This window comes from Glycine max, chromosome 15, assembly GCF_000004515.6.
Source record: "Glycine max cultivar Williams 82 chromosome 15, Glycine_max_v4.0, whole genome shotgun sequence".
Taxonomy (NCBI): Eukaryota; Viridiplantae; Streptophyta; class Magnoliopsida; order Fabales; family Fabaceae; genus Glycine; species Glycine max.
In genome coordinates this window covers 33,093,286-33,116,835 of record NC_038251.2, presented here as the reverse complement: position 1 = coordinate 33,116,835, position 23,550 = coordinate 33,093,286, and the positions used below count along the sequence as shown (strand labels likewise).

Here is a 23,550-nt window from a genome sequence, read left to right as displayed (position 1 = left end):
TTCATAGTGCAACTCAGTTGACCCCCTTTGAAGCTTTATACGACTATCCCCCACAAATGCCAAATAGTACTCTAACAGGAGATTCTTTGGTGGAAGTAGTGGATTATACCATCAAGACAAGAGAGCAAATAACAAAGTTACTTCACCGCAACTTGCTTCACGCCCAGGAAAGAATGAAACATTATGTTGACCTCAAACGAGTGGACAAGGAGTTCAAATGTGGAGACCTAGTATATTTAAAAATTCAGTTGTACAAGCAGCTTACTTTAGCAAACCATGCTCTCCACAAATTGGCAACTAGGTACTATGGGCCTTTCAAGGTGTTGGAACGAATAGGGAAGGTTGCTTACAAACTTGAGTTACCCACTGGAACAAAAATACATGACGTGTTTCATGTATCTTTGTTAAGAAACATCATGGTGCCCATACGGTTTCAACTAATTTGCCTGTGTATAATGAGGAAGGGGAAGTTCAATTGCAGCCACTAGCGGTCTTGGATGGGAGAATGAAGAAGAAGGGAAACCGAGCTATCACTGAAGTACTTATCCAATGGTGACATACCAATCCCAAAGATGCTGCTTGGAAGGAACTTTATGCAGTACAACAACAATTTCCAAATTTTGATTGGAATTCTAATCGGCCTTGAGGACAAGTCCGTTTCAGTGGGAGGGATAATTGTAATAAGTCAAAAATAAAGGGTTAATTAGTTAGTAATTAGATAAGATTAGTAGTTAGTTATTATTATTATTTTATTTTAAAAAGACATTTAGATAAGATTAGAAAGTTATGATTATGATTTTATCTTAAACAATTAGATAAGATTAGGAAATGAGAGTATAAATATCAGTATGTGCTCATAGAAGGCATTCAGAAAATAAAATTTATTTAGTTTGTTTCTTCTTTCACTGTGTGAGTAAAGAGTGAGTGAAGTTACATTAGAAATTTATTTCTAATTGTAACACTTTAGGAGCGAGTACTCAGACTCCTCGAGCTCGAGCTCGACCAGACAGTCTAAAACATGAATTGCTTTGTCGATTTTTGGGGCTCTGATCTTGGTTTATAGGAGCGATTGAAGCGCATCGGCACCGGTGGTGCACAGTTGCTCCTTGGTGGTGCTTTCGTTGCGGATAGTTTTTGACTTGGCGGATTCCAGTGGAACAGCCAACTTCGATGCGAATGAGACGAGAGAGAGTGGAGGTGCATGAAAAAGAATGTAGAGAGGTGGTGGCCAGAGAAGGGGGGTAGTTTGGGGTTGTGATGGAGGAAGGGGTTTTTGGAAGAGGGTGAGAAGGGGAGAAGAAGAGAGTGACGAAGAAGGAGAAGAGGGAGACGAGGAAGGAGAAAGGGAAGATGGAGTGGTTAGGCGTTGATGACATGGAAAATTTGGGTACGTGTCAGTGATTAAGTTTGATGATGTGACACATAAAAATTACATTGAAACATCATCACTTAACAGAGTGAGACTATAGCTAGTATTACATTGAAACATAAAAAAAGGTACGTAATTGACTAGAAGTGAATTTGAGGTAGTAATCTAAAAATGACATATTTTTCAAGTATAAAAAATATATTTAACCCTTATTTAATTTAATGTCGTGTTGGAATCTTTTTTTATTATTATTCGAGGAAGTATGAGCTAATCACATATTTAAAGAAGGAAAAGGCAATTTTTCTTTGATTTATTTGTGTAATTATTACTTGAATTATTAAAATAAAATAAAAATGCCTATCTACTAACTCAACAACTTGGGCATTATCGGCGACAACACATCTGTGGATATTTTGGACTTTCATACATAAATGAAAGAAAAGCAATAGAGATTCTTTATGTTTAAGAAGGCACTATTTTAGTATTTTTTTTAATAGTTAGAGACAATATTGTTGAACCATTTAATGCAAGTACAAACACGGGATATAAACTCGAGACCTCTGATTAAGCTAAAGTAATCTCATATTAATTGATTTACACATTCAGTAATGTATTATTTTAGTATTAGTATTTAAACAAAGGAATTATTTATGTTTAATTAACATATTATCTAATAACACACGTTAAGTTAGTGAAGAAGGCTTAGAGGGGCATGGAATTCCAACGATGGGATCATATGTTTTGAAAGAAAAATGAAAGAGATAAAAAAAAGTTGAAGAGTTGGAACAAAGATCATTTTGGCAATAATTTGGAAAAGAGAATTGGACATTCAAAGAGAGATGAATAGCCTTGAGTTGAAAGGGGAAGATGGCACACTAAGTGAAGAGGAGTTGAAAAGGAGAAAGGATTTGCAAGAAGAATTTTGGAAAGTGAATAACTTCAATGAATCTCTTCTAAGGCAAAAAGGCTTCTATGAAGTGGAATATGGAGGGGATTGTAACACTAGATTTTTTTTTTCACAATGTTGTCAATAGGAGGAGGAAAAAGACTATGCTTAGAGGAGTAAATATTAAAGGTGCTTGGCTTGATGATCCTATAAGGGTGAAAGAAGAAGCAAAGAAGTTCTTTGAATTGAGATTTAGAGAAGATCAAAGGTGGAGGTATAGGCTTGATGGAGTGCCTTTCAACCAAATCTCCAAGGAAGATAATTCATTTTTGTTGGCTAATTTTGGAGAATTGGATATTAAAGAGGTGGTTTGGGATTGTGGTAATTTAAAATGCCCGGGATTGGATGAATTGAATTTCAAATTCATCAAGCAATTTTGGTATTTCTTCAAGGATGATGTGAAGAGATTCTTAGATGAATTCCACCAACATGGAAGGCTTCTGAGAGGTACTAATGTTTCATTTATTTCTCTTATTCCCAAAATTGATGAGCCACAATGATTTTAGGCCTATTTCACTAGTTAGTTGCATGTACAAAATTTTAGCAAAATTTTTGGCTAATAGGTTGAAAAAAGTGCTCAGTGATATGATTTATAAAATAAACAAAGTGCTTTCTTGGGAGGGAGAAACTTGTTGCATAGTGTGCTAATTGCAAATGAGGTGATTGATGAAGCTAAAAGGAAGAGGAAAAAGTGTCTTGTGGTTAAAGTGGATTATGAAAAAAACATGACTCTATTTGTTGGAGCTTCTTGATCTATATGGTTGAGAGATTAGGATTCAAAGAAAGGTGGCTCATGTGGATAAGGAGTTGTTTGGTCACTAGTTCCATATCAGTTCTTGTAAATGGTAGTTCATCAAATGAGTTTAATTTGCAAAGGGGTTTAAGGCAAGGAGATTCATTGGCTCATTTTCTTTTTGTGGTAGTTGTGGAAGGCTTGAATGGATTGATGAGACAAGCAACCTCAAAAGAAATTGTTATCTAGCTATTGTGTTGGAAAGAAACAAGTTGATATTAATTTGTTGCAATATGCGGATGATACAATTTTTTGGGAAGAATCATCACTATTAAATATGGTTGTCATCAAAAGTATGATGAGATGTTTGGAACTAGTATCCAGGTTGAAGTTGAATTTTAATAAGAGTTGCTTTGGGGTCTTAGGGGCAGAAAGAAGTGAAAGCATAAAGTTTGCTAAATTGCTTAATTGTATACTAGTATCCTTACTTTTCATATACTTGGGGATGCCAATAGGAGTCAATCCGAGAAGGAAAAAAACATGGAATCCGGTAATTGCAAAGTTTAAAAACAAATTAGCACCATGGTAATTCAAAACTTTGTCCTTTGCCAAGAGAATATGCTTGATAAATTTGATACTATCCTCTTTTCTTCTTTTCTTTTTTTAAAGAACCATATTGTGTTCCTAAAAAGATTATCTCTATACAAAGGAATTTTCTTTGTGGGTGACGAGGAATAAAGGAAAGTGTTGGGTGAGTTGGAATCGAATTTGTTGTCCTAAAAATCATGGGGCCAGGTATTAAGAATGTTGTTTTCTTCAATGATGCGTCACTAGCTAAATGGAGATGGGCACTTTTTGCACGTGAGGAGAGCTTATGGGTGAGAGTGTTGGATTCAAAATATGAGGGGTGATAGCAAAGCATCTATATGGTGGAGGGATTTGTGCGTGTCTTGTGGAGGGGCTAGTGAGTCTAAGTGGGTAGATAAGAGAATTAAGTGGCATGTTGGGGAGGGAAACCAGGCTCGATTTTGGCTAGATAATTGGGGAATGAATTTACTTTTGCGGACAAATTTCCTAGACTATTTCTCATTTCCTTGAAACAAAATGAGAAGATTACCAATATGGGGATTTGGAGGGATGGCTCTTGGGGGTGGAATCTAGAGTGAAGGAGAGATATGTTTGAGTGGGAAAGACAACAATATTTGGAGCTTCAACAATGCTTGGCTGAAGTACAACTCCAACTTAACAGAAAGAATGCATGGATGTGGAGTAAAGAAGCTTCGGGAATTTCTCGATTAAGTCGGCATACAAGGCGATTCATGAGGATGTTATAGGGTCACAAAATCTGGAGTTAATGCAATAAATATGGAGCCTTAAAATACAACCAAAGGCTCAATTTTTAATTTGGAGGTTGATGTTATCTAAACTGCTAACAAGAGACAACCTAAAAGCAAAAAATATCTTGTCAAATGTTTAGGCTTGCCTCTGTTTGATTTGTGAAAAAAGAGGAAAAATCATCAAGCCGTTTCTTCTTTACGTGTGAAAAGGATCATCAAGTGTGGAGGAGTTGCTATGGATGGTTTCAAGTGTCATCAGTTCTGCCAAGCACACCAGATCAACATTTTTGGCCACGCAATCAGCATTTTAAGACTAAAAAGTAGAAGGATTTATAGTTGGTTGTTTGGGTTGCCATTATCTAGTGTATATGGAGCCATCGAAATAATTGCCTTCATAATAGATTATCTTTTGATCACATAACTCTAATGCATAAAATTTCGTACACTGCATGGACTTGGCTCAGGGGTAAAAATAAAAACTTCATCTCTTTTTTCAATCAATGGTCACTAGACCCGGGTGCTTGAATTGCGGATAGAATTCGATCAATGGGATTAATAGCTCATGTATTGTTGGGAGGGATCACTTGTTGGGTTTGTCAGGAATTGGTAGTTTAGTTTTATCGAGGTAATTGATGTTGGGGAGGCATTTAGATGAGGCTTTGTACTTGTTGGGGTAGATAGATGTCTTACCTACACATTTGGGACCTGATTAGTAAGTATTTTGATCTAAATGTAGGCCTAAATAGTATCTAACAGGTGGGTGGGTTATTACTGTTTTTATCATTTACTTGATTTCGGTACCACTGGAACCTATCTTAATATCATATTAATTTTACTAAAAAAAAAAATGAAGGTAGTGATAATGGTATGGTGATGACAAAATATTGATAGTGACAATCAAGATAATAATAGGGATGATGACAAATAATTGTAGTGATTATACTAAAAGTAATGATAATAATAATGATTATAAGATGATGATCACAATGATAATAATAATAATTAAAGTGACTTAACAATGATTATAATTATGATAATAGTTATAATAATGATCACAGTAAAATTGAGATATGAGAGGAGGGAAGGAAGGAAGGAAAGAGAGAAAATAATTATCTTATCCCATTAATTTTTAACTTAACTCTCGTTTAAGAAATATACTACAATACAACATGCATAGAAATAATATACTCCAATAGAATAAATAAATTATTCAAGAAAAACATGTTTGACCAAAATAAGGAGGAAAAGATAACATTACAGTCAATTACGTAAGTACCTTAGCGGCTAAATTTGTGGTCAACACTGGAATCCGCACTTGACGCAAACATGAAGGGAACAAGTGAACATCACCTTCATAATTAATCCTAACCCGTGCTGTCACATAAGAGTACCAACATTTATAATAATGAGTTTTACGTTAAGCACTTGATTCTCGGGCAAAAAGGAACTACTTTTACCTTTACCTATTTTTCCTCACACAGACACAAGCTGGTTGTTATACAAGTAATAGTGAATCAAAAGGTTCTTTCTGATTGGTCAAAAGTCCAAACTAATAAAGATATGTTTAATTTATAATATTTGTTTCCTCTAAAATATAGATACACTTTAGCAGATGATAGTGCATTTGGCTTTTCTTTAGTAGGGTCAAATCTTAATTTATATATATATATATATATATATATATATATATATATATATATATATATATATATATATATATATATATAAATTAAAAAGTAAACATTCTTTTCGGTTTCATTTATTCAACGTGTTAACTACCATATTAAACGTCTTTTTCTTTTCCTTACCTGGTCAAGGATGTACACAGAGTGCATTAAAGGGGAGGTCTTTTTTTTTTACATAATCATTAAATATTTAAATTTTAATAAATAATTATTTAATAAATAATAATTTTAACAAAAAATATTTAATTTTATGCGTAAAACTAGATATGATTTACGATTAAAAAATTAAGTAAATAACAACTCAAAGAGTTATTTTTAATAAATAATTATTTTTCTTTTATATTTCTTACCTGGTCAGGGACACATACAAAGTGTATTAAAGTGGAGATCTTTTTTAAACATAATTATTAAATATTTAAATTTTAATAAGTAAATATTTAGTAAATAATAAGTCTAACAAAAATATTTAATTTTATGTGTAAAACTAGGATCTACTATTAAAAAATTAAGTAAATATCAACTAAAACCTTATTTTTCTTATATATATCTCTTTAATTGTATTTTTATTTTTATTTTTATTTTATTTCTCATATTTAAAGCGCCCTAAGGGAGGAGGGGAGGGGGCCAAGGACCCCGCTGTTGTGCATATTCAACTTCCAGGGCTAATTAATCAGGGTTAATATGTAATTCATTACATAAAGACAAAGGTTCTGTCTTACTTTATTTTTAATTTTGATGTGATAATTTTCTAATTTTTACTTCATTTTGCAGAAATAACTTAACCAGCTTTTGGAATCTATTTCAACTCCATTTCATGATATTTCCATCCTATCTCTCCGTCATTCTGTCTTTCATGATTTCCAATTTTCAGTTGATTGTTTCTCTATTTCTCTAGTGTGTTCTAGGTTTGAACCATATGTTTCTTTGTTTGCCTCTAATTTCGCTGTTGATCAAATCTATTCGGTGGATATATATTGTTTTTTCGTTTTGTGTTTGACTAGGTAGCTCCCCAAGAAATTGCTGCGAGACTAACACTCAAGCTCTATCACATTAGGAGGCTCTCCTAATAATTATATCTAAGGTTTGAACTTGGTCCTCCTTGACAGCATGATTTACTTTTCTTTGTATCGGTGAAATTGTTCTTCTAAAGTACAGATTTCATAATGTAGGAAAATGGAAAATTGTAAACGCTAATGAAAAGATCAAATGAGCACATTTTTAAACATTTCAGTTGGTTTTCTTGTTGCAAGGTCTTTGTCGTTAATTCGTTGTGTGGTTGATCTTCACAGCCACTAATTGACACTTGGTTGTTAGGCTCAACAGCGACAGTTGGTAAATGGTATCAAGATAATTATAACAAAATAGTAATAACATGCAATCATGCATGACTTTTTTTTTAGTGTAGGCTTCATTAATTTGTTTTGTTTTTATCGGGCTCTCCATAACATGACATTTATATTATTTGTTAATGTGGTGATGCTATTCAGATACTTAGATTTTATCCTAATTCCAAGTCCTCATACATATCGATCTTTCCGATTCTTTTCAAGTAAAGAAAAGTGTTAAGCACAAGCTTGTTGAACTCAAACTCACTTGTGATTTAATGAGAAACTTAGGATCTACTAATTTTTCAATGGCAAAGCTTTGGGGGGCAGCTACTGTACTATATGTTGTTTGGCATTATGAGATTCGTATATTATGGTTGGAATGCGATTTCAAAATTGTGGCAGAATTTGTCGCTTCTGGAATTAATGGAGTATCATCATCCTTATTGGTCCATTCTTAGTTCTATTTGGTTTTGGTGGGACAAGGAATAGGAGATTCGTCCTCATGTGTTTAGGAAAGCTAATATGATTACGAATTATTTAGCTTCTATGGTTCATTTTCAAGACATAGTTTTGCATCTTATTACCACAACACCTCTTAGGTGTAGTCTTTTATTGACTAAAGATATTATGGGGCTTTCTTTGGCTTATAAGATTTCTTTGTAGCCTTTGAGAAATTAATCCTCTTTAATACTAAAAAAGAAAAAAGAAAAAAAACTTAGTTGTGATTTAAGCTAAGTCAAATAGAGTAAATTTTGGTAATGCTTAGCCAATGGATTGAACATATTTATAAACTTTTTATACTATACCTAAAGTTATGGTAAATATTATATTTCAGTGTTTTTAATCCATGAAAATTTAGATGTTTAAAGATGGTAAATATTGATAAATACCCTCTCTCTAAGGCCATAAAATACATTGGATGAGGTAATTCTAATGATGTCCACAAATTTAAGGTCGAAAAGCCAAACATTATAAGAAGAGGCTAAATCATTCTTGCCCCTTATCCTTAATCGTAGGACTTGTTCTGGTCTTTCAAAAGGTCTCACATCACTTATAATTTGAAACCAATGGTAGTTTATAAGCACCCCCCCCCCCCTCTTTAACCTACCGAAACACCTTTTAATGAGGACAAAATCATGACAGATCATCAAACATCAAAGAATAAGGTGCCTCTAATGGTATATAGGGATTTAAGATTGGAATATTGGAACAATAAGGAGGTATTAGTACCAATATAAATAGCCATTAAAATGTATCAACAATTAAATTGTGGCCAATGTATTTATGGTCACATACTACGTAAACCCTCTACTACGATCTTAACCCTAATAAATTATCATATTATTTTATTTTATTGTGTATTATTGTGATCAATGTTAATTTTTGGTTGATTTATATGAATTGTGTTGTTCTTTTACTAGCAAAGATGTTAAGTATGTGCCTTCTAATTTTTCAAAAATGTTGGTACAATTTACTTAGTTTGATTAGTATTCATAAAATGTTACAATTAGTTCCTATTATTTGGTTACTTTTATTTAAGTTATCTAGTTTATATGATGTAGTTTATGTTATTTGTTAGGAAATATGACGGAGTTTAATACCAAAGATATCTCTATTCATGAGTAACGAGTCAATTATATAAGTGAACATAATATGACATTCAACCCAAAATTTAAAAGTAATAGGTTTGGAAATCCTTCTCACGAGTATGTTACTCAACTTATTCATTTTTATCCAATGTGTCAATGTAAAACTTCACATCCACATTTGCACATTTTATAAATAACTTTATTTTATATAAAAATACGTCATATTCTAAAAAATTACTTACTATAGTAGGTAGGGATGGATCCAAGGGGGTAATCTATTAGGATCCTTTGTGTATATATGAGAAAAAAAAAGAAAATTAAAAATTAAAAAATATTAATAATATATATATATATATATATATATATATATAAGAAAAACAAATTTTCAAATTAATATTTACTTAATTTTCTTTAATAATAAATCATATATTTAGTTTTACACATAAATTAATAATAAATATTTTTTTTAAATTTATTATTTATTGAATAATTATTGTTGAGAAGTTAGATAAATAATTGTATAAAAGAATTGGCTTGCCTCTAATACACTTCTGTGTCCGTTCTCGTATCGGATAACCTTTTGTAAAGGTAAAAAAAATTTAAAATTCGCGACCACCGCGACCGAATTGAACCTACATGTAAAATAATGGAGTAAAGGTGCAATTAAAAGCGACAAAAGCAACATCATTAAAAAAAAAAAAAGATTTTGCAATGCATGCAGCCTCGTTATTCTATTTTTTGCTCTTAATGGAGGCAAGTGGAGATCGCAATGTTGTCATTGCGAGGGACGTAGGAATCGAATTTTAAAAGGTAGGGGACCCGTGAAAAATATAATTTTCTATTTTACAAATCATATGATATTTTAAGAAAAATAATCTTATTTGTGAGAGATAAAATTATTATATATTTTTATTCACGTCAGAAAATAGAAAGGAAAGAGGATGGAGGGCTCTCGCTCAAAGTCAGCATTAACGTCTCTCATTAGCTCCTAATCATGAACCTCAGGAGATTCATTAAGTTCACCCCTATTTATATACGATGCTCTCCAACATTATCGTCCACGTGTCACGGTCTTATTGGTCCTTTTTTCATGATATTGTGCGTTCTTAGTCCTATCCCCTTTGTACATGGTATAGGGTGCGTGATTGTGCACCCTGACATGTCAGACCGCAATGACCCTAACATGTCTTATTGAACAGTGTACAACCCCTCAAGCATTCAGTCTTGTGGCACAAATGCTTAATGGTGAGTCGTCCTTGCCTCCCGAGTAGATGTAGTTGGGATACAGTGTACAACTCCTCAAGCATTAAGCCTTGTAGCGTAAATGTCTAAGGGTGAGTCGTCCTTGTATCTTGAGTTGGCATCTCCAAGATATCCATCTTGGTCAGTGTGCAGTCCCTTAAGTAAGCCTTGTGGCAAAAATGCTTAAGGGTGAGTAATCCTTGTCTTTTGAGTCAGCATCTTGGGGATATTCATCCCATCGGTGTATAACCCTTCAAGCATTAAGCCTTGTGGTGTAAATGTTTAAGGGTGATTCATTCTTTATTGACAAAACATCATGTCTCTTTAATTGGGTCGCCTCACAATTCTTGTTTACGGCTGAACGTGTTGCTTCGCAATTTGTGTTGATGGCAGGGCGTGTTGCCTCATTTTGTGGCATTTGTGGGAAAGCGATGATTGGTATTTGTCCTTTTGATGTGTCTTTCCTAACCATTAGATTGATTTATTGCAACTGATCAAGATTGTCAATTTTCTTCCAAGATGGGCCTAGAACGTTTGGCTCATGACCCTTCTTTCTCTATAAAAAGGTGGTTGTTGTCATGTCTTCCCTTCGTTACGTTGTCCCAGTCTTTTCCAGAAGTTTCTCCAAGAAGAGTGTGAATTCAAACTTCATTTTTAGCGAGCTTTATATAGGGAGGATGAAGAAATTCGTGATAGGTATTGTTCTCTCACCATTCTTTGTTGTCATTTTTCTTTTATCTATGTTTTCGTGGTGCCTTGGTCATGGGCTGCTAGCATTGTGTTTAAGTTCCTTGGGTTTTTTGTTGAGTGTTCTGGTAGGTCTTCTTTTTATTTTCTTTGTCGTTGTACGTTGAGTGAGAATATGGTGGTTAGTTGTTGCCTAAATCAGGGTGTCTTTTTCCAGAGATGATGGTGATAACTAGCACATTCGTTCAAGTGAAGCCACCTAGCAGGCCTTGTCCTCTTCTGATGTCGACCTGTTGTTTTCGGTTCTTGAATCAGACTCCATGGAGGATCCTAATGGGTCATACATGGTTTTGTTGGTCAATTTGGGGAAGGTGACATCGAAAATGCCGATGAGGGGGATGCCTCTGAAAGGTCTAACGATGATGAGGTTGTTGCTGATATTGACAAAGAATGTGCCTTGCTAATAATATACTTTAATGAAGTTCAAGATGCCTCTGATGAAGAAGTGAGGTCTGAGGGTAATGGAGTAGAAGATGTCGAGGGACCAACGAGGATGTCCCTGTTGATGCTAGGTATAGTAAGGTAGATAAGAGGGCCTTATATACCCAATCCATGTATCTAAATCCCAATATGGTAAGCATGTTCAAAAAGACTGTGTGTAGGGTAGGTGGTAACAATTTGGTTGAAGTGGAGACGTGTAGTGCAAATGAAAGGATTTGTGAGTCACCTCTAGTAGAAGTGGGTGAGTTTACTTATATATATGAACTTCTTGTTGGTAAATTTGGAGTCCAGTGTTGTGTTAGCTCTGACCGGGCACAAGTTAGCTCTTAGTCCTATCCCTTTTGTACATGGTATGCGATGCATAATTGTGTGCCCTTGACATGTTAGATCGCGGTGATCCTCTTATCTTGTTGCCATGTCTCTAACGTTCCACACTGTATTGTATCTTCCGTCATTGTACCTTCTCAGCCAAGATGGAAGTCGGGTGTTGCTTCTTCTACCTGGTAATGTTATGATGAGTCGGCCATTCATTTGGCTCTTTCAGCATGGGACCTTGCAGCGTAGACACACAAAAACTAGTCTCCCTTTTTGCTTAGGTCAGTTTTACTAGGATACTTATTCCAAATAGTGTACAACCCCTCAAGTATTAAACCTTGTCTGCAAATGCTTAAGGGTGAGTTGTTCTTATCTCCCGAATCGAAGTAGCCAAGATACGGTGTACAATCCCTCAAGCATTAAGCCTTGTGGCGTAAATACTTAAAGGTGAGTCGTCATTGTCTCTCGTGTCGGCATCTTCAGGATATTCATCCCAGTCCTTGTAGAATAATTTTTCACACCTCGTTTTTCTTTTTACTTTTTATCACATTACTCGTTTTATTTTAATTTTTCACATTATATCACTTAATTATAAAATAAATTAAAGAAATAAATACAAACTAAGCCTTCCATTGATCAATAAATTAAAGGAGAAAGAATTATGAGCCGACCAAACTGCATCTTAGGAAATTAAAGGGTGTGAAATTGACTTCGTAAGAGAAGTATGCTAAACAAGGCATTCATTTGATACTTTTCAACACGGGAGTCAACCCATTTCATATATATTATTGGTATCATTTTAGTTTAGCTGATCATATGTTGGTAACTTTCACCTGGATTTCCAAAGAACGAGAAAGTTGTTATCAATTGTATTTATTATGGTAAAACATGTTCATTGTTGGTAGCTTGCTTTGTTTTCAATAATTTGTTTTGTTTTGGAGAAAATCAATACAAAGGTAATATTAATGTTAGAAGTTAAAACTTTTAATTATTGTGGAGTAAAATGTATTCTGATCGTGAAATTTATAATCTTATTTATACTTCAAAAAAATGTAATTCCTCATAAACAAATAATTCTTCGTAACTAGTTATTTTGTTAAAAAGTAACTTTTTCATATCATAAACTTTATTTTTTAATTTTGAATATTACTTTTAAATTATGTATGTATAAAAATCATAATTTTATTTCTTACTTAAAGAACACAAAGTTCCTATTTTTATATGTGTGTTTCTTAGAGGAGAAAAACATCCATTTTAATTATAAATTTTCAAAATGGTCATTTATTTGTTTTAATATTAAGTTCATAACACTTGTATTTTTTTAAAAAAAAATAGCATTAACTCGTTTAAAAAAGAAAATCTATTAAGTATATCCTCTACTTCAAATTGGTAACAGGAAAAGGCAGTCCAAAAAGAGGTGGCGAAAATAAGAAATTAGTATATACATCGAATCTTTTATATATCCATAGTCGCCATTCTTTATTTGATATGTACCCTAGTTTTTTAATTTAATAAATTTTTTTAATAAAATTCAATTAAATATTACATAGAGTTTGACTAGAAATATAGAGATCCTTAAATCATGAAACAATTTCTCCTAAAAAACGTAGGGTTATATTAATTGACTAAAAAAATGTAATCCATATCACTGGGCCAATCACACAGGAGGTGCTTCATGAAATTTCATTTTCAAATTACTAAGCCACGCAAATCTTAAACACTTGAACGGGGACAACCATTGTACACGGCCATTTTGTCCTCTCTTATTGTGTTCCAAAGCTAGACAGCCGACGGCATAACCTTGTCTGGTATAAGGTCAACTTTAAATTTGACTCTTTTTTTTGGCATGATTAACGTGGTTCAAATAGTGATGATGAATATCTTTTGTTCTAAATCTAGTCATAATATATACCCTACATGATATATGATGAGCAGTAGTTTAATGCTGAATGACCATAAAAGGCTGCTTACTTTTTTTCTTACAGTAAAAAAAGGCTGCAAGAGAATTCTTAAGACAAAATTTAAACTCAATATGTACCTTAATTAGTGTTTTTGTGTTATTCTCTAACATCTTATTTTGAACAATCTTTAACTTAATGCCAATTAATCAATTTATTGTATTTAAATGTTGTACTAACATAACTATTCTTTGTAAGACACATATATCTTTATCAAGAGTAAGTTTGGTTGTGGAGAAAAAAAAAGAAATATTTAAATTAAAGTAAATCGAAAAGGATGAACCTATATTATTTTTAATTTTTTTTGCTTTAACAGTAACTTTTTCCCTTTCAACCAAATCAGTCCTAAGTTTGGGAATGCACGGAATTTGACCAGTCCACGTTTAGAGAGAGAGGATCATTTAATTTCTGCGATCCACAATCGGTGCCTGATTGTGTGTTTCACACGTGTTGCTTGATCTACATAACTACGAATATATAGGTTTTATTATTATGAATATGACTTTTGTCTTTTAAGGTTGAAGACGAGTCTATCTTAATTCTAAAAGAATAGTGTGAGATCAAATTAACAAAATATAATAAGAATAAAGAAATTAAAGAAAAAATACACATTTCATCTTCTTTTTTTATTTATTGTTGAACTGTTTCACTCAAATTTTCAGTAACCAAATAGAACTCATATCACTACACCAAAGATTCAAAGCTCATCCAAATTAAACTACAGAAAAGCATAACAATAATATCACAGTCTAAAACCAGAAACCAAACATGGGATATTATATAAATCAATAAGCACTCAATTCAATCAAAACAAGCCAAACCACTAAGTTCATCTATGGAAGAAAGAAGAACAAGAAAATTAAAATAAATAAATAAAAACTAACCGGAAGGATGCTTGAGTGTGATAATGCTTCTTTGGCCGTGGAACTTGAGAGAGACAGATAATTAAAGCGTGAATTCTTAAAGAGAAAGAAAGGAATTGGAAGGGTTTAAATAGTTTGGAGAAGAATGTGAGAAAAAGAGCATTTTGGGAGACATGGTATCTTTAGGCAATAGGCACGGAATTCTTTTAGCGAGGAGTGCCTAGAGGGAATTTGTTCTAACTTTTTATTCTTTTCCAAAAAGTCTAAGAATTTTATTTTATTTTTTGTTGCAACACAAACGCACGGTTATGGTTTAAAATGCATGTTCCCACTTACGCGGTATATTCTCCAATTTCTAGGGGGCGTGTAATAATATAAATGTAGATGAATCCGTTTAAGTGTACCACTCTTAAGCTTTGTTTTCTCTAAGAAAAAAATTAAACCCGTGAAGCCTATAGATGAGATGGCGCGGTATTAGTTTGATTTAATTAGAGATTTTGAGATAAGTTTTAGATACAAATTAAAAATTATATTTGTATTGTCCCCCAGTCGTTTGCCGATTGCCTTAGAACTTGAAGCCTCATCATGTTCACAAACTCGAGACTAGAGGACTGTGTATCACTCCGGTCTTTTGTCGACCGCCTCGGGACTTGAAGGCCTCATCGTACTTACACACTCAACACTGGAGGACCATGTATTGATTTGGCTATTCGTCGACCGTCTCAAGACGTCTACCATGTGCACATTGTCAATTGGCTCTAGTCATCTAATGATTGTCTCAGGACTTTAAGCCTCATCGTACTTATGCACTCGAAGTTGGAGGACTGTGTACTACTCTGGTCGTGCACCGACTGTCTCAGGACTTCAAGCCTCGTTGTGCTCGCACACTCAAGGCTAGAGGACTATGTACTGCTTTGGTTGCCCATCGACCGTCTATGACTTCTCCCATATGCCCATTGTCAATTGGTTACTAATGGACACCACATTAGTAATGTTACACCATCTATGTAACTCCCTCTGAAGCTATAACAATCACCTAACAAATGTTATTACAAGGTTCCTATATTAGCAATGAATAGGGAGTTAAAGGCAAGGATAATTGTTACTAGGGATATAGGAAGGCTTGAGAATAAGAACTCCTAAGATAGAACTGAGAAGACAAATTACACTTGTCTCAATTGAATGCTTTTGGGCTAGGTCAGCTAAAACCTAGGTGTGATCTAGTTACAAGAACATTTTGGCACCCATTAAGGGGCTACGGTAAAACTTTTCCCATTGCCCTTGTTTTGCATTGTTTCTTTGACAAAATGAGTGGAATAATGAACAACCATTCCACATTGGGGATTCCCGTTGTACCATTGATGTTGGAAACTTTGATGGCGGAGATGAGGAGAAAAGGCAAGGATTTTAGGAGAATAGCAAATGAGGCATTAAGAGCCCGGGACTTCCTATGCCACTAGAATGAGGAAGCAAAGAGGGTTGCAGATGAGGCATTACAGGCACAAGACATTTTACGACAACAAAATGAGGAGATAAGGAGGGGAGCAGATGTCAGCCAAGCAATTATGTAAAACCAAGTGTCAAACTAGAGGTGTTTAGAAGGAAAGGCGATAGGGCAGCCACCAAGGGGTTTCCAACCTCTTGCTGAGGCAGTGATGAATAAGCTTGTGCCTATCCATTTCCTGGTCCCAAAAATACCATCTTTTGATGGTACCATGTACCTCACACAACATTTGAAGAAGTTTCGTGCTCATTTGATAATGAATGGTGGTAATGATGCTCTCTAATGTATGTTTTCTGTAGGAACCTTATCAGGTGTTGCATTGGATTGGTTTAGTGGTTTGGTTGATGGACCCATTGCTCGTTTTGATGAGATTTTGAGTTTGTTCACTGTCAGTTTGTAGCTAACAAAGAGAAACCACCAACAATAACCAATCTATTTGACATCCATCAACAGGCAACCAAGTCACTAAAGAACTTTTTAGCTCATTTTAACTCAATTGCAGTACAGATTTTAGACCCAGATGAGAGAATGGTTGTGGCATCTTTCTACAAGGGTTTACATGTAGGACCGTTTGATGAGTCTTTGGTTAGACAAAAGTCAAAGACGATGGTCGACATTCAATCCTAAGCATCATGTCACGTAGAAGCGAATGGGGCTATGGTGAGGAAGAGGATCCTGGAGATTAAGGAGGCAAGCTCAATTCCCATTTCTAAATCTCATCAAAAGGATTTTCTAAAGCTACAAAATAGCTGGAACAAAGGTGGAGGTGTTGGCTACGAAGCAAGGTATTAAAGAGGCTGAAAAAACTATGATTAGGAGAGAAGACAAAGAGAAGGAGAAATTTTTTATTCAAGCCTTTTGACCATTCCTCATAAACAAAATTTGAAGGATGTATACCATACAAATCTAATCCAATACATGCCACCGACAGGGAGACAGCTGGGGGTCGATCGATCCAGATGGTGTGAGTTCCAAAAAACCAATAGGCCTGATATGAAAAAGGGATATGCACTAATCCAATAAATCAAAAAGTTGATAAGGGAAGGACCTATGACCAAATATGTTCGTCCAAAAATTGACCGAGAAGGAGTGAGCTATAAAGACATGGCATATCAGAGAGATGCCCCTTCCTTATACAACATTCTCCCTAGTCATGCCTCTCTAAACAACATCTCAAAGTAAAATACCCTTTGGATGATGGCATAGTTGGCACAACCAAAGTAAATCAAGTGGTGGCTAGAAAATGCTTCTAAAAGAGTCTAAGGGCTAGAAGAAATCTGCACAGCCAACCCTCATAGTACTAAAGATCTAAAAGAGCTGGAGATAGCTAAAGGAAAATAGGTATATATATGATTGACATTAGATCCTCATCTAGAATTTGAACTAGTGGATGTTCTGAAACATAACATTGGGATTTTGCTTGGAGTTCATACAACATGTTGGGTATAAATCTAGATTTCCTGTGTCATAGATTGGCTTTGGACCCCTTGGAAAAGTCATTCATCCAAAAAGGAAGAAAGTTTGGAGAATAGAAATGAAAGAAATTGCTAATGAAACAAAAAAAATTTATTTTTTTCGTCCTTGTTAGAGAAATCCAATATCTGGCCTAGCTGGCCAATGTTGGCATGGTAAAAAGTCGAGTAGGAAGTAGAGAATGTATGTTGACTTCACAGACTTGAATAAAGCCTGCCCCAAAGTCTCATACCCGCTTCTGAACATAGATTTCCTGATTGATGAAGCCTCGGGTTACCAATTGCTCGGTTTCATGGATGCCTACTTCGGCTATAACCAGTTCAAGATGCACCCCATTGTCGAACAATCCAACTACTGCTACAAAGTGATACCCTTCGACCTGAACAATGATGACATGACTTACCAATTCTTGATGGATAAGATTTTGGCTAAATTAATAGGGAGGAATGTGCAAGTATACGTTAATGATATGGTCATTACATCTTTAGAGGTCAACCATCACATAATCGACCTCCAAGAAGTCTTTTATACACTAGACCAATATCAATTGAAGTTAAATCCTGAGAAGTGTTCCTTTGGTGTCCAGACCGGAAAGTTCCTTGGTTTCATGCTCACAATTTGAGGGATAGAAACAAATACTAATAGATTCTCAACTGTGATTAGCATGTGAAGTTTGAGCAACATCAGTGAAGTTCAATAGTTGTCAGGTTTGCCTTTGCTTTGTTGTTTGAGAAAAAATAAAAAATTCATATGTTAGACACAAGGGGAGCAGCATGAAGACTAAGGTTTGGAGCTTGAAGAAGTTTTGTCTTTTTACATACCCAACTCTTTAAGTGGCATTTGTATTGATTGTTCCATCTTAGTCTATATCTTTTCATATGTACATCATGCATCATCATGTAGAGGTAGGAAGATTGTTTCAAAAGTTAGAAACTTCTTCAGTGCATAAAACTCTTTGTTTTAACTGATTATAAGGTTGATCGTAATCGATTACACAAGTGTTTGTAGCTTGCAGAGAGATTCTAGTTTCGGTTTAATCGATTACCAGTTAACAATAATTGATTACATAGTTTAGTTGAGACCATGTCTAGTTTTCACGAGTCTCTACTTTAATCAATTATCGGATGATCATAATCGATTATTTCGTTCTTAAAGGTGTTCCCATAAGTGATCAAGAACACTTCAATCGATTACATCAAGAATCTAATCGATTACATTGTTCTTGAAAGTTTTCTAGATGTTGGGAAGAATACTTTAATTGATTGAAATGATAATATAGTCAATTACTTCTTTGAAATAATCAATTACATTGGATATTTAATCGATTATAGGCAGCAATAACTATTTTCTCTATAAATAACCACCTTGTGTTTTCACTTTTATAAAGGAAAAAAAGAGAAGAAAAAGTGTTTAGAATAAGTGTGTGACTCACAACTTCTAGACTTTGTTTTTTCTGAAGCTCTCATGGTAAAAAGTGAATTGTGAATTTCTTGTGAGATCAAGAAGAGACTTATTCATTCAACTAAAGGTTCTTGCTTGTGATTGATCAGGTTGTGTTTCTCTTTTACTCAAGTTTTTCATGTGTTTTACATGTTGTTAGCATATGCATGGATTTCTGAAGGCGCTAAAATAGGTTTTTCTAATTTGGGTTAAGGGTAGGTTTCTCTTAGGCTCTTATTCACAAAGGACCCTTGGGTTGGGTACCTTAGTCTCTTTTTTAGGGATAGGAACTGAAATTGATTGTGATTGCTTGTAAGAATTCTATATGCATAGTGAAAATCTAATTCATATTGGATTAGATAACTGGAGTAGCTTCTCTAGAGATAAAGAGTGAACTAGTATAAAAATTGGCGTACATCTTCTCTTGATCTTATCTTTCTTTCTCATTGTATTCTTGATCAATTTGTTGAAGGTTAAAAAAATATCTTTTTGAATAAGAACTTTAACAAAAGGATTTTTTGTTAAGGGTGATTGATTAAATATTGGTTTTAACAAAAGTTTGTGATACGATCCTTGGAAAAGAAAGTTTTTCAAAACTCTATTTTTTTTTTGTTTGATTTGATTTAGAACCAATCCACCCCCCTATTGGTTTGTGAGTTGCATCATCTTTTTTCATCATATGATTAGAAGAATGTGAAGAAGCCTTCAGTCGGTTGAAAGACTTCCTTTCCAATTCTCCAACCATGACGAAATCTAAACTGAGAGTACCCATCATTATTTACCTATTGGTATTAGATCATGTTATTAATTCGATCCTGGTACAAGGATTTGGAGCAAAATAGAAGACAATCTATTTTATGAGCCAAGTACTTTGTGGTGCTGAGATATGGTATCAGGAGTTGGAGGAATTAACATTGGCATAATAATCACGGCTAAAAAATTAAGGCATTATTTCCACAACTACTTGGTTATAGTATGAATCAATCAACCTATCAAACAAATTCTTCAAAAATTGGATCTGACTGGTGAAAAAGATAATGGTACTCACAAACCAAGAGGGGGGAGGGAAGGGGTGAATTGGTTTCTAAATTAAAACAGACTTTTAAAATCAGAGTTGAAAGAAAACTTCTTTTTCACAGATCGTATCACAAACTTTTGATAAACCAATATTTAATCAATCACCATTTACACAAAATCCTTTGTTAAAGTTATTTCTTTCAAAAAGATATTTTCTTTAACCTTTAATAAATTGATCAAGACCACAATCAGAAAGAAAGATAAGATCAAGAGAAGATGTACTCTTATTTTTATACTGGTTCATTCTCTATCTCTAGAGAAGCAAATCCAATTATCTAATCCAACCCGAATCAATTTTCACTATGCATATAGAATTATTATAAGCAATCTCCATTCTTGTCCCAGAAAAAGAGACTAAGGTACCCAACCCTAGGGTCTTCTGTGGATAAGGGCCTAAGAGAAACCTACCCTTAGCCCAAAGAAGAAAAATCTATTCTAGCATGCCTTCAGAAACTAATGCACAAACTAACAATGTGTAAACCACATGAAAAGTAGAGTCAAAGAAAGACATAACCTGATCAAACATATGCAAGACCCTTGCTTGAATGAATGAGTTCCTTCTTGAACTCAAAAGAAATTCACAACTCACTTTTTACAATATGATCTTCATAATCAAAGATTTAAAGTTGTGAGTCATACTATATCTAAGCATTTTTTCTTCTCTTCTTTGATTTACTAATATTAGCTCGTAATTCTAGCTCATTCAAAAGTTGTTAGAAATGAGAACACAAGGTGGCTATTTATTGAGAAAATAATTATAATCGCATGTAATCGATTAAATACAAAATGTAATCAATTATTTCGAAGAAGTAATTGATTATATTATCATTTCAATCGATTAAAATGTTCTTCCCAAAAACTGGAAAACTTTCAAGAATAATGTAATCAATTAGATTCTTGATGTAATTGATTATAGTGTTCTTGATCATTTCTGAAACACTTTTTAAGAGAAAAGTAATCAATTATATCTCCTAGTAATCGATTAAAGCAGAGACTCTTGAAAAATCAATCATTGTCATATCTGAATTGTGTAATCGATTAAACCGATACAGGAAACTTCTCTACAAGATACAAACACTTGAGTAATCGATTACGATCAACCTGTAATCGATTCAAACAAAGAGTCTTAAACACTGAAGAAATTTTCTTACTTTAAAACTTTTCTTCTTACTCCTACATGATGATGCATGGTGCACATATGAAATGATAGAAACTAAGATGCAACACACAATACAACAATCAATACAAATGCCACTCAAGAGAGTTGGGCATGTAAAAGACAAAACTTCTTCAAGCTCTTCTTCAAGTTTCAAGGCTAAGTCTTCATGTTGCTCCCTCTATCTCTAACAATCTCCCCCCTTTTGGCTTTGATGATGCCAAACCTAAATTTCCATTAAGTGCATTTGGAGACTAGAGACTTTTCTTAGGAAAACTTGAAAGTTTCTGAACACTAAGAGAAGTATCAATTCATATAATCATCATCATTAAGTAGAGTTGTATATGAATGTATGATGCAATGCTAATGCAATGTTTTCTCCCCCTTATATAATGCTTATGCAATACAAAAAAACAAATGCTAATGCAATGCACTATGCTAATACATATATTCTTCTCCCCCTTTCGGCATTAACAAGGCCAAAAAGTTATAGTTAATCATAGAACTACCACTAACGAAGAATATGAAGGGAAAAAGCCATAGCATTTCATTCATATAAAATCTTTTACAACTTAATCATTAAACTATTTAAGCGATATCATAACTTCTTAATCAAACAGAGACAAACAAAAACAAAAGAAAAATAGACCAACAGACAACAAAAATAAGCACTTAAAACATGACTAAGCTTCATCCTTATTGAGATAATGGAGGTTGCTAAGGGTTAGCCTAGTTTCTATGTTTTCCAGCCGGGTAGTGATGTTCTCCAACGAATTGTGAACTTCAACTGAGTGCTCTTGATGGAAGTGAAGCATAGTGTTCGTCTTCTGAATCATGAGTGACTCAAAATGACTCCATTGACATGCAAGCTTTTTTGGATCTTCAAATGCAACTTCTTCATCCATTTGTTCCAAGTTTCCTGTTGCTGGCTCACCAACCATAATCCACTCATGGTCAACAAACCTCATTCCAAGCTTCTTGAGACCCCTTTCACTAATCTCACTAGATGCTTTGGTAAAATCCACTATCTCATTAGATACATCAACATTGAAATGGTCAATGAATCTTGAGGCAAGCACAACATAAGGAAATTCATAGTCCACTAACCGATGACTCTTTAATATGATGTATTCTATCAACAGTACGTAATTCATCTTGATACCTGATTTCAGACCATATACAATCTGCAGTGTTAGACAAGTGGCCTCAATAACTTAAAAGGGGCGGTGAATTAAGTTTCAAAATTTTCCCACTAACAAATTTTAATCACCCTTTTAAATGACATATGATAGGCTCAGAATGCAGAAGAAGAAGCAACAATTAAATTAACCAATACTCTTTAAACGTGCAAGACAAAATCAATTGCAATAAAATAAATGAGATAAAGGAAGGAGAATTGCAAACTCGATTCATACTGGTTCGGTCACTTCCCGTGCCTACGTCCAGTCCTCAAGCAACCCACTTGAGATTTTCCACTATCTCTATAAATCCTTTACAGTCTTTGAACACACCTTGGGATCCCTCACCCTTGTGTTCAAGATTCTCACAAGCCAAGAGACAAACAGTCTCTTGATTACAACTGAGTTTATGAGATAAACAGAAAGATTTCTCTCCTTTAGAGTAGATGATACAAATTGAAGTTCCTAGAAGAATTCTCAATAGATTTGCAAGTGTTTGGCCATTAGTTGTTTAGAGAGAATTTGGCAATTAAGTTCTTTGAAAAACTCTCTCTTACTTTTTGAAGTCAGACACACACACACATATATATAGGCCCATTGTGCCTTTTCAAAATAGTCTTGAAGAGATGTGTCTTTTCAAAAAGTTTTTCTAAAATTTTCTCACCGGTAATCGATTACACAGTTATATTTTGAAGGGTCATGACTTTCCAAAGTATTTTCTGAAGTGTCCTTACTGGTAATTGATTACAGACATTTGTTAATCGATTACAAGATTTAAAATTCAAATTTCAAAACCCTTATTGAAAATCCCATTTGCAATCTTTCTCTAGTAATCGATTACCATGTATTGTAATCCATTACCAGCACCTTGAGTTGTTGAAAAAAATTGTTGAGGCCAAAACTTATCAACCAGTGTGAAATTCTTTTAACAAATAAACTAAGGCCTTATCTTTTTCTTGATCTTGTTTGCTTGACCTTGAACTAATCTTGAAGCAATCTTTGTTTGCTTAACCTTGAATGTTTCTTGAAGCAATCATGTTTGCTTATACTTTGGCATCATCAAAAACCTGCATACATACATTCACATGCAGATCATCGTCAGTTACCTGAGCGTGATTACTTGACCCTATAGTGAGAATGTAGGTAATGAGGTAGACAAACATTTGGTC

General features: G+C 34.0%; 1 protein-coding gene across 3 annotated transcripts in view; it reads right to left on the bottom strand.

The window, feature by feature from the left end:
• LOC100797320 (alpha,alpha-trehalose-phosphate synthase [UDP-forming] 1) overlaps positions 1-14,730 on the bottom strand; it is a 34,658-nt gene extending 19,928 nt beyond the window's left edge. For all 3 annotated transcript variants that reach the window (XM_041010114.1, XM_006597909.4, XM_006597908.4), the window contains exons 1-2: positions 14,575-14,730; positions 5,662-5,759 (exon numbers count right to left, since the gene is read on the bottom strand). The gene's annotated coding sequence lies outside the window, so the exon portion shown is untranslated. The remainder of the gene's footprint in view (positions 1-5,661; positions 5,760-14,574) is intronic.
• Between the last annotated feature and the right edge of the window lie 8,820 nt (positions 14,731-23,550).